Source organism: Sturnus vulgaris, unplaced genomic scaffold, assembly GCF_052056855.1.
Source record: "Sturnus vulgaris isolate bStuVul1 unplaced genomic scaffold, bStuVul1.hap1 Scaffold_85, whole genome shotgun sequence".
Classification (NCBI taxonomy): domain Eukaryota; kingdom Metazoa; phylum Chordata; class Aves; order Passeriformes; family Sturnidae; genus Sturnus; species Sturnus vulgaris.
Window position 1 is genome coordinate 1,289,585 of NW_028276736.1, and position 8,739 is coordinate 1,298,323.

General features: G+C 50.5%; 1 protein-coding gene across 1 annotated transcript in view; it reads right to left on the bottom strand.

The window, feature by feature from the left end:
• LOC148217360 (olfactory receptor 14A16-like) overlaps positions 1–8,739 on the bottom strand; it is a 470,135-nt gene that overhangs the window by 218,093 nt on the left and 243,303 nt on the right. The window lies entirely within an intron of this gene.

Below are 8,739 nucleotides of genomic sequence, written 5' to 3' on the forward strand. Positions count from 1 at the left end.
TGGAGCCATAAGATCTTCTTGGTGGCAAACACAGAGGCCAACCCAGGCTTGCCCCTGATTATTTCATGAGGGTCTTGGCCAGCCCTGCTCCTTTCACCTGGTTATCAAAGCAGAGTTTCACCTTCCTCATCCGGCAACAAGTGGCTACCAAAGCACACAAATTTGCATTAACAGTGGAACTACAATGGGGTGCAGCAGCTCGTTGAAAATGCCAGTGGCCATGGGGAACCAGCCAAAAGGAACTTCCCACCAGTGGTGTTCTCCTGACCTCCTAATTTGTTCTATTCCCTATTTTATAACTTTACCATCATGGTGAACTGTTATTAGGATCTTTTTAGCTTTGGCCTTGGCATTTTCTGGCAGCTGCTGCAGATTTGCCTGCTCTAACATTTCTTCTACAAGTGTTTGTGTTTATACACAAAACCACAGTCTCTAATTGTAGTTACATTACAAATACACATCTTTATGTTACCAAACACAGTCTGGTTACAAGCTTCCAAGCCTCCAATTCTTCTTCTTCTCCCCAGCAATGGTTTTGGTGAGGTAGGCATGTAAAGGAATTGATGCTTCTCCAATTTGAATTCCAAAGGTAGAAGAAAAACTGTGTTTCTCTTACCCCAGTTACCCCAATAACATGTACAGTGTCGTGACTCAGTTTCCCTTCGAAGGTATTTAACATAGAATATGCTGCTCCAGAATCTACAAAAATTACTTGATGTCAATTTTCCCCAGCTTAATTATAATCAAGGGCTCTGCTGGGGAATAGCCCTTGGTTGCCATCACTCAGAGCCTGAGCCACTTGAGATTTGTGCTACTGAGAGCTGGGGAACTGAGGATTATTCTTTTAACACTGGACAGTCCTTTTTCCAATGTCCCCACTTTCTACAGTATGCACACTGGTCCTTCTCCGTAGTGGAAGTTCTTTTGGGTGACCTTTCCTGAGTCGCCTTCTTACTGGGTTGGGATTTAATGGATTTAACTCTTTCAGTTGAACCTCTATCTCAAAACACTTTCCAGGCAACCTCTAGCAGTCTCTCCATATCTCAGACCCCCTCTATCTTTTGCAGCTTCCTTCTTATATCATTTGAAGCCTGACCCATAAACAACAAAACCAGATGTGCTTTATCATCAGCTGATTCAGTGTCTAGATCAGTATATTTGATAGCAGTTTCTCTTAACCTGTTCAAAAAATCAGATGGTGATTCATCATCATTTTGTTTTACTTCAGAAAGCTTTGACCAATTTATAGCTTTAGGTACTCCATGTTTTGACCCATATACCACAAGACTTTGATATCGTTTTAGCCTCGCCATATGTTCTGGTATATTTGGATCCCATCCAGGATTACTCAAGGGGAAATATCTGAGTGACAGTACCCTGAAGCAATCCACTGGCTATGCTCCCCTCCACTGAGGTTATGATGGCTTTATTGACCATTTGTCTCTCAGTGGGGTCGAGTAATGCATCTAACATGGAGTTTAAATCTGCCCAGTCAGGGTTTTGGGAGTTAATAGCCTGCTCCACCAATTTTGCCACTTTATTTGGGCTTTCTTTTTATTTTCCCACGGTAGTTTTCCAGTGTTCTAACTCTATAAGGGAGTATGGTACTTTCACATATACTGGCCCCTGATTACCGACTGCCTGTAGTAAAGGGGCTTGCAAAACTGGTTCTCTGTCTCTCTCCCTTTTTTGATCTAGTGCGGTGGGCAATTGGGCTATGCTCTCTGAGGACCTTTTTTGTTATCTTTCCCCTTCTCCGCCTGTTTAAGGCAGCAATAATCTCGTCCATTTCCTCATCCTCCTCTTCCTCCTCAGAGTCGTTTGAGTAAGAGCTGTCTGACTCTGTTGTAGCCAAGAGTCGATCTCGGCTATCCCAATCCTGGAAAGCATCATACAAGACCTGTTGTGACTCCGCTGCCGGGCTGTGTGTCTGCAATCTTTGATGATTTCACCTTCCGAGGCAGCTCCCTGGCCTTTGGTTTGCCATGGCACCTCACAGGCCTGAGAATGGAGGAGGTGTCGCTCCCCTTTGGGAGGTTCCCTCTCCTCCTTCCCTGTAAAAGGCCCTGTCCCCCGGCCTCTCCCCTCGGGAGGGTGCCAGGGGCTGCACACACTGGCTCTCTCCTCCCCCCTTCCCCAGCCCTCGGGCTGCTGCCGGAGGTGGTGGTGGGGGCAGTGTCCATTGCTGCCCCGGCCCGCCTTCCTCCTCCTCCTTCACTGCCCAGGGCCCCCCTGAGCTGTGGCTCCCCTGGCCCCCCTTTGCGGCAGTGCCGGAGGAGGGGCCGTGCCCTGGCCTGAGCCCACGCCCCGGCCTGAGCCCGTGCCCCGGCCTGAGCCCACGCCCCGGCCCGGGCCCCTGCCCAGCGCGGCCGGGACCGATCCTGTCCTCATGGCAGGAGCCACCAGATCTGTCTCCACCTCCTCTGGGTTTTTATATATACTGCTGAAAGGTAGCTCTGTCTTTTTATCTTTTCAGACTAATATATGTTCTTTCTTTTTATCTTGGTCCTGCTCACATGCTAATACCATAAAAAGTCAGGCATACTCTAATTCTTCAAAGAATCTATCCCCGCGTATTCGGGATATTAAATTTGATATTAATTTTTGATCTAAACTACCAACTTTAGGCCACGTTTCTCCATCATCTAGCTCATATGTTGGCCAGATTTTCTCCAAGAGTCTGATAAGTTTAGGTTTTGAAAGTATAGACTCTTCCCCGATTAGATTTGCCCAATTTTTCAATATTAACCCCAAGGGGCTATCCCTTGGGATAACACTATTATCATGTTCGCCAGAAAATGCACAACCCATTCTGATGCCCAAAATAAAGAGTAAGAGACACAAACAGAGACTTCGGGTAGAACTCACAACTCTCAGAGTCACAGCACAAATGCTGTGCCACCTTCTGGCTCTAGATGCTGCAATTTAAACCTGCTCTTTAAGAAGAGGGATAAAGAGCAAAACAATTCTACTTGGAACTCTAAGGTTCCCCAAACAAAGTTACAATTTACAAAATTATAATCCACAAACTCTCCCAGCACCTAACCCAGCTGCTAAACAGAATACCCTTTTATTTGGTCACTCACGTGCCTCTGTCCCCAGGGTTCTTGGCTCTGATACCTCTGGAGCTCTGCTGGGCCTTTTTGGGGCTGCTGGCAGAACTTCAGTCCAGGGGGTTTTCCAGATGCCTTCACTGTCCCATCTGGGTCGCCTCCTCTGATGCCTTGAGGAGCTGGAACAGAGGCTACACACAGAGTTAAGGAGAATAAAATGGGTATTTATTGTGAGGCCTATGAAAGGCCTACAAAAGCCACACCCCAGCAATATAAGTGCCACAGTCGTGGCCCCTGCCCAGATGGCTCCAAGATGGAAGGAAAGGAGGAATTGGTCACAAAATCTTACACTTTTATAGGTTTTGGTTCAATTGCATGAACTCACCCTCCACGTTTCCATGTTGTTTGTGCTTAGGGCCTGAAGTTTGGAGAAACTGTCCTTGAGTTCTTAACTAGAACAGGACTGTTTTGTCTTCCTCAGCCTAGCACATCAGAAAAGCACATCCAAGGAGAACAGGAAAACTTAAAACTAAAGGCATCAGGTATAGTCTGTCAGGCAACCAGCACAGGCCTAGGCCAGGCTCAGAGAGCTGCACTGGGGGTGACCAAAGGCCTTGGGGGGCTGGGACCCCCCCTGCCAGCAGCAATGAGATTTGTGTCCCCTGGCTGTGGCTGCTGTCCCTCCCACTGAGGCCCATGAGAAGACACCATTTCCTTCCAGCCCCAGGGCTGGTGACCTCCTCTCCCACCCCACAGAGCTCTGGAGGGCTCCTGATGCTCTCCTGCCCTCACCATTCCCACCCCAGATTCCAATGCTTGGGGACAGCCACGAGCATCCTGTGAGGCCACCGGTCCACGTTCCCAAGAGATGGGGTCAGGGCTTGTCTGTCCTGCTTGGCACAGCCCAGGCAGGGCTTTCATAGCCACATTCCACACTGAAAATGAATCCATTACATTTAAAAAAGAATGACAGACTATCTTTTATTTTCCTGTTGATTCTTCTCTAGTCTATACACTGATACCAGCAATCTCTAGTTGATATTGATCCCAAGCACCTCCTAATGCAGTATGAAAAAATATGAAAGTCAAGAATCTTTATGGCTGACAAACAGTCACACTCTGTCCCTACCCACACCCCACCATTTCCCCCATCCAACCTCTGGCACTCAGAGCAGCCTTGTGCAAATCTGAGCTCCCTCCCCTCCAGGCTGTGCCTGCAGCTTTCAGCTCCTTGGCACCAACTCCCACCTGCTTTCCTTGGAGAAGGAGCTGCCCGAGACACAGAGGGATGTTCATTTCTTGTCAGCAAATAAAATAAAGCCAGGCACAGCTCCATTAAAGAACAGAAGTCCAGGCCAAGGAGTTCTGGGCAATGGAGTCACATCCAGGGGTGTCCCCAGGGCTCAGGATTGGGGCCAGGGCAGTGAAATCTCTTTCTTGCTGATCTGGACAAGGCCATGGAGGGCACCCTGAGTCAGTGTCCAGGTGAGGCCAAGCTGGGTGGGAGTGTGGCTGTGCTGCAGGGCAGGAAGCTCTGCAGAGGGATCTGGACAGGCTGGAGCCATGGGCCCAGGACAATTGGATGAGGTTCAGCAAGGCCAAGGGCTGGCTCCTGCCCTGGGCTCACAACCACCCCAAATCCCTGGCTCTGCCCTTTCCTGATCCCCACTGCCTCATCAGGTTTCTGTGCTTTTGAGGTCAGGAGCTGGTAGAACTTGAAAGGCAAGAAAAGGATTCTCTTCACTGCTAACATGAAAATGTAAACATCATGAAATTTAATAAACCTTGAAACTCTTCCCTGAACAATGTGAGACATCCCAGCAGCATCTGAGACATCCACCATCCACAGGGGATTTCTGTAGAAAATCGATTTTAGGCGCAGGTTATGCTGTGATAGATATAAACACAATCAAGTTGTTGCATCAGGATGCTCTGCCTGGAGTGTGGTTAAAACAACATGAAAAATGTTCTATTTATAAAGCTTTCACTGATAGATGGAGGAAGGGAAGTCAAGCTGCTTTTGATGTTGAGGAAATGCTGAAACCAGCCTGAGTCATTTAAACTCCTCCTGTCCTTGCTGGCATGAGGAGCCCCTCAGCCTTCCCTGCTCCAGGCTGGACAAGCCCAGCTCCCTCAGCCTCTCCTCACAGCCAAAGGGCTCCAGCCCCACCTTGGAGGCCCTTCCCTCACCCTGCTCCAGCTGCCAGACATCTTTCCTGCCCTGGGCAACCCAAACCAGGCCCCAGTGACCTGGATAATCCACGTCCTTGATGTCCTGGTCACACAGCCCTGGCCCCTTGTCCCCGTGTCAGGCTCTGGGGTTGATTTGTGGAACATCCTTGGGGGAGGCTGTGGCTCCAGGTGGAGCAGGGGGATCCCGGGGGACAGGGGACCCTGCTGGGCATGAACAGCATTGGACTTGTCTGGGGCAACTGTGAGGGGGGGCTGGGGCAGAGTGACCTCACACAGCCCCTGCTGTGATGTCACAAAGCAGCCCAGTGATGTCACAGCCTGCTCTGTGATGTCAGACTTCTGCCCTGTGATGTCACAGTCAGCTCTGTGATGTCACACAGCCAGCCTATGATGTCATAGCTGTTCAATGACCTCTCATAACCCAGTCTATGATGCCATAAGCCACTCTGTGACCTCATGTTCCCAGATGATAAATTGCCCACCCCAGCTGAGCTAACACAATTCCTGTTCTCCAAAACCACTGGCCTCTGGAACCTGCACAATGCCCCTTGTGTGAGGAGGGGAACTGGAAGTTCCCCAGCCTCAGTGTCCTGCCAGCTCAGCCAGGCTGAACTGGAACATTGGGGTCCACGACCACCAGGGACCAGCAGAGAGACCCCCAGGACAGAAGAACCCATGGGTAAAGGGGAGGGGAAATATGTTCATGATTGTGGGCAAATGATTATCATTTGTGTGTTTAGTCCAGGACAGTCAATGAATAAGTCTGCAAAATACAGAATATAAACAGAAGCTTTCCTGTACTCACCATGCACGGCTTTGGGAGGAGCTGTCCCCTTGTGTATCCAGCCAAATAAAGAATGCTGCTTTTTAATGCTACATTGGTGTTAAGGAGTTGTTTATTTTGCTGAATTTTTGGTAACACTGGCACTCCCAAGGGAAGCTCTGTCTCCTGCTGTTCACAAACAGAGAAGGGCTGGCGGGAGAAGTGGTGGTCAGAAGCTGCCTGGGGTAGAGTGACCATGAAATAATCGAGTTTTCAATATTCTGTGAGAGAAAGAGGGGCATCAACAAAACTTCTACACTGGAATTATGGATAGTAGACTGGCCTTTTCAGGATGAAGATTTGGGGATAACTGAATCAGGTACTGATTTTTTTAGGGGAAGCTGCCCTTAAAAACAAAGGAATGGACAGGATCCAAGGGATCCAAGGATGGACACACTTCGAGAAATAAATCTTGAAGGAGCAGGAGCAGCCTGTACCTCTGTGCCAAAAGTGAGCTAGCGAGGAAAAAATGACTGGCCTGGCTGGGCATGGAGCTTTTTCCAGAAACTCAAGGAAAAAAGAAGGTGCATCACCTTTTGACCAAGGGGCAGGTAACTCAGGAAATATTAATGGATATTGTTACAGCATGCAAAAAAAAAGTTGGGAGGTGAAACTTCAATTAGGACTTAAACTGACCAGTTCTGTGAAGGATAACAAAAATTATTTTCTCAATACATTAATGGCCAAAGTAGGAGTAAGGAGAACCATTATTCCATCTTAGGGTGGATATGGGTAACAAAGACTAGAAAAAGGCAAGGTACTCAACCCATACTTTGCCTCAGTTTTCAACCATAAGACAAGTTGTCCCCAGGACAAGTGTTCTCCTGAGCTGGTAGATGGGGACAGGGAGCAGAACAGACCCCCTGAAATCCAGGAGGAAGCAGCTGGAGACCTGCTGAGCCACTCAGATGCTCACTGGTGTCTCTGGGAACAGATGGGATCCATCCTAGGAGGATGAGGGAGCTGCTGGATGAGCTCCCCAAGCTGCTCTCCATCATTTCTCATCAGTGCTGGCTCAGCAGGGAGGTGCCAGAGGACTGGAGGTGCCAATGTGAGCCCATGCCCAAGAAGGGCTGGAAGGAGGATGTGGGGAAGTGCAGGCCTGTCAGCCTGACCTGGGTGCCTGGTGAGGTGATGGAACAGATCACCTTGAGTGCCATCACAGGGCACCTCCAGGATGGCTGAGGGATCAGAGGCAGCCAGCGTGGATTTCAATATCTGCATTGATGATCTGGATGAGGGCATTGAGTGCACCATCAGCAAATGTGCAGATGGCACCAAGCTGGGTGTGAGTGTGGATGTGCTGGAGGGTAGGAGGGCTCTGCAGAGGGACCTGGACAAGCTAGATCCAGGGCCCAAATCCAATAAGGTTGAGTATAACCAGTCCAAGTGCTGGGCCCTGAACTTTACCAACAACCATCCCTGCAGCGCTACAGGCTGGGGACAGAGTGACTGGACAGTGGCCAAGAGAAAAGGGACCTGGGGGCACAGATGGACAGCAGGCTGGCCATGAGCCAGCAGTGTGCCCAGGTGGCCAAGAAGGCCAATGGCTCCTGGCTTGCATCAGGAAAGGTGTGGCCAGCAGGAGCAGGGCAGTGATTCTTCTCCTGTGCTCAGCACTGGTTGGGCAGCACCTCGAGTGCTGTGTCCAGTTCTGGGCCCCCAATTTAGGAAGGACATGGAGGGTCTGGAGTGTGTCCAGAGAAGGGCACCAAGGCTGGTGAGGGGTCTGGAACACAAGTAATGTGAGGAGTTATTGAGGGAGCTGGGGATGTTTACCCTGGAGAAGAGGAGGTTCAGGGGGAACAAGGTGGTGTCAGAGCACAGGTTGGACTCGACGATTTACAAACTCTTTTCCAGCCTGGCTGATTCTGTGATTCTCTGAAACCACCCTTGGAGCAGTTGCAGGATGAGCCCTGGGCCTCCTCTTCACAAGGTCCAGCAGCCCAGGTCCCTCAGCTTCTCCACACAGCCCCAAAGCCCATCCTGTCAGTCCTGCAGAGCCTCTCCAGCCCCTCCTCATTGCCCACAACAGGGAGCCCCACACCCAGACACAGCAGCCCAGATGTGCCCCCCGGCCTGTGGTGCCTCTGGCAAGGGAGCAGCACGAGGCACTGCAGGACACTGCAGACAATTCCTGAAGCACTTGGAGGATGATCCTGCTCCCCAAGGGATCTTCCCATGGTGGCAATATGGGACCAGAAATAGGGAGTGAGGCCAGAGAGGAAAGGGCAAACAGGGATGGGCTGTTTGTAGGGGATGCGACCAGAAAGGGCAAGGGGAAGAAAGCTGGATCAGGAAGGAGTAAAGAAAGCAAAGGTGAAGCCAAGGAAATGCTCAGGGCAGTTTGGGGGTGGCTGCCAGGCAGCCCGGGCAACATTTGCAGTGGGACAGAAAACTCACAGCTGATGGGAACAAACTTTCTGGCTGACTTCAGAGGCCACAACAAACCCAAGTGGTTTCCCTGCCGTCTCCCAGCCCTTGCTGGCCCCAGGGGCTGATGGCATTTGTGCTCACTCAGCTCCATGTCCCCACAGTAGCACCATGGGGGTGCTGAGCCTGCTGTGTGCAATGCAAACAGGGGCTCCTGAGCCAGTGCTGCCGTGTGTGTGCCTGCAAGGATGCGGCTCCTGTGTGAGCTGGGGGAGAGGCCAGGGCTGCAGAGGGGGG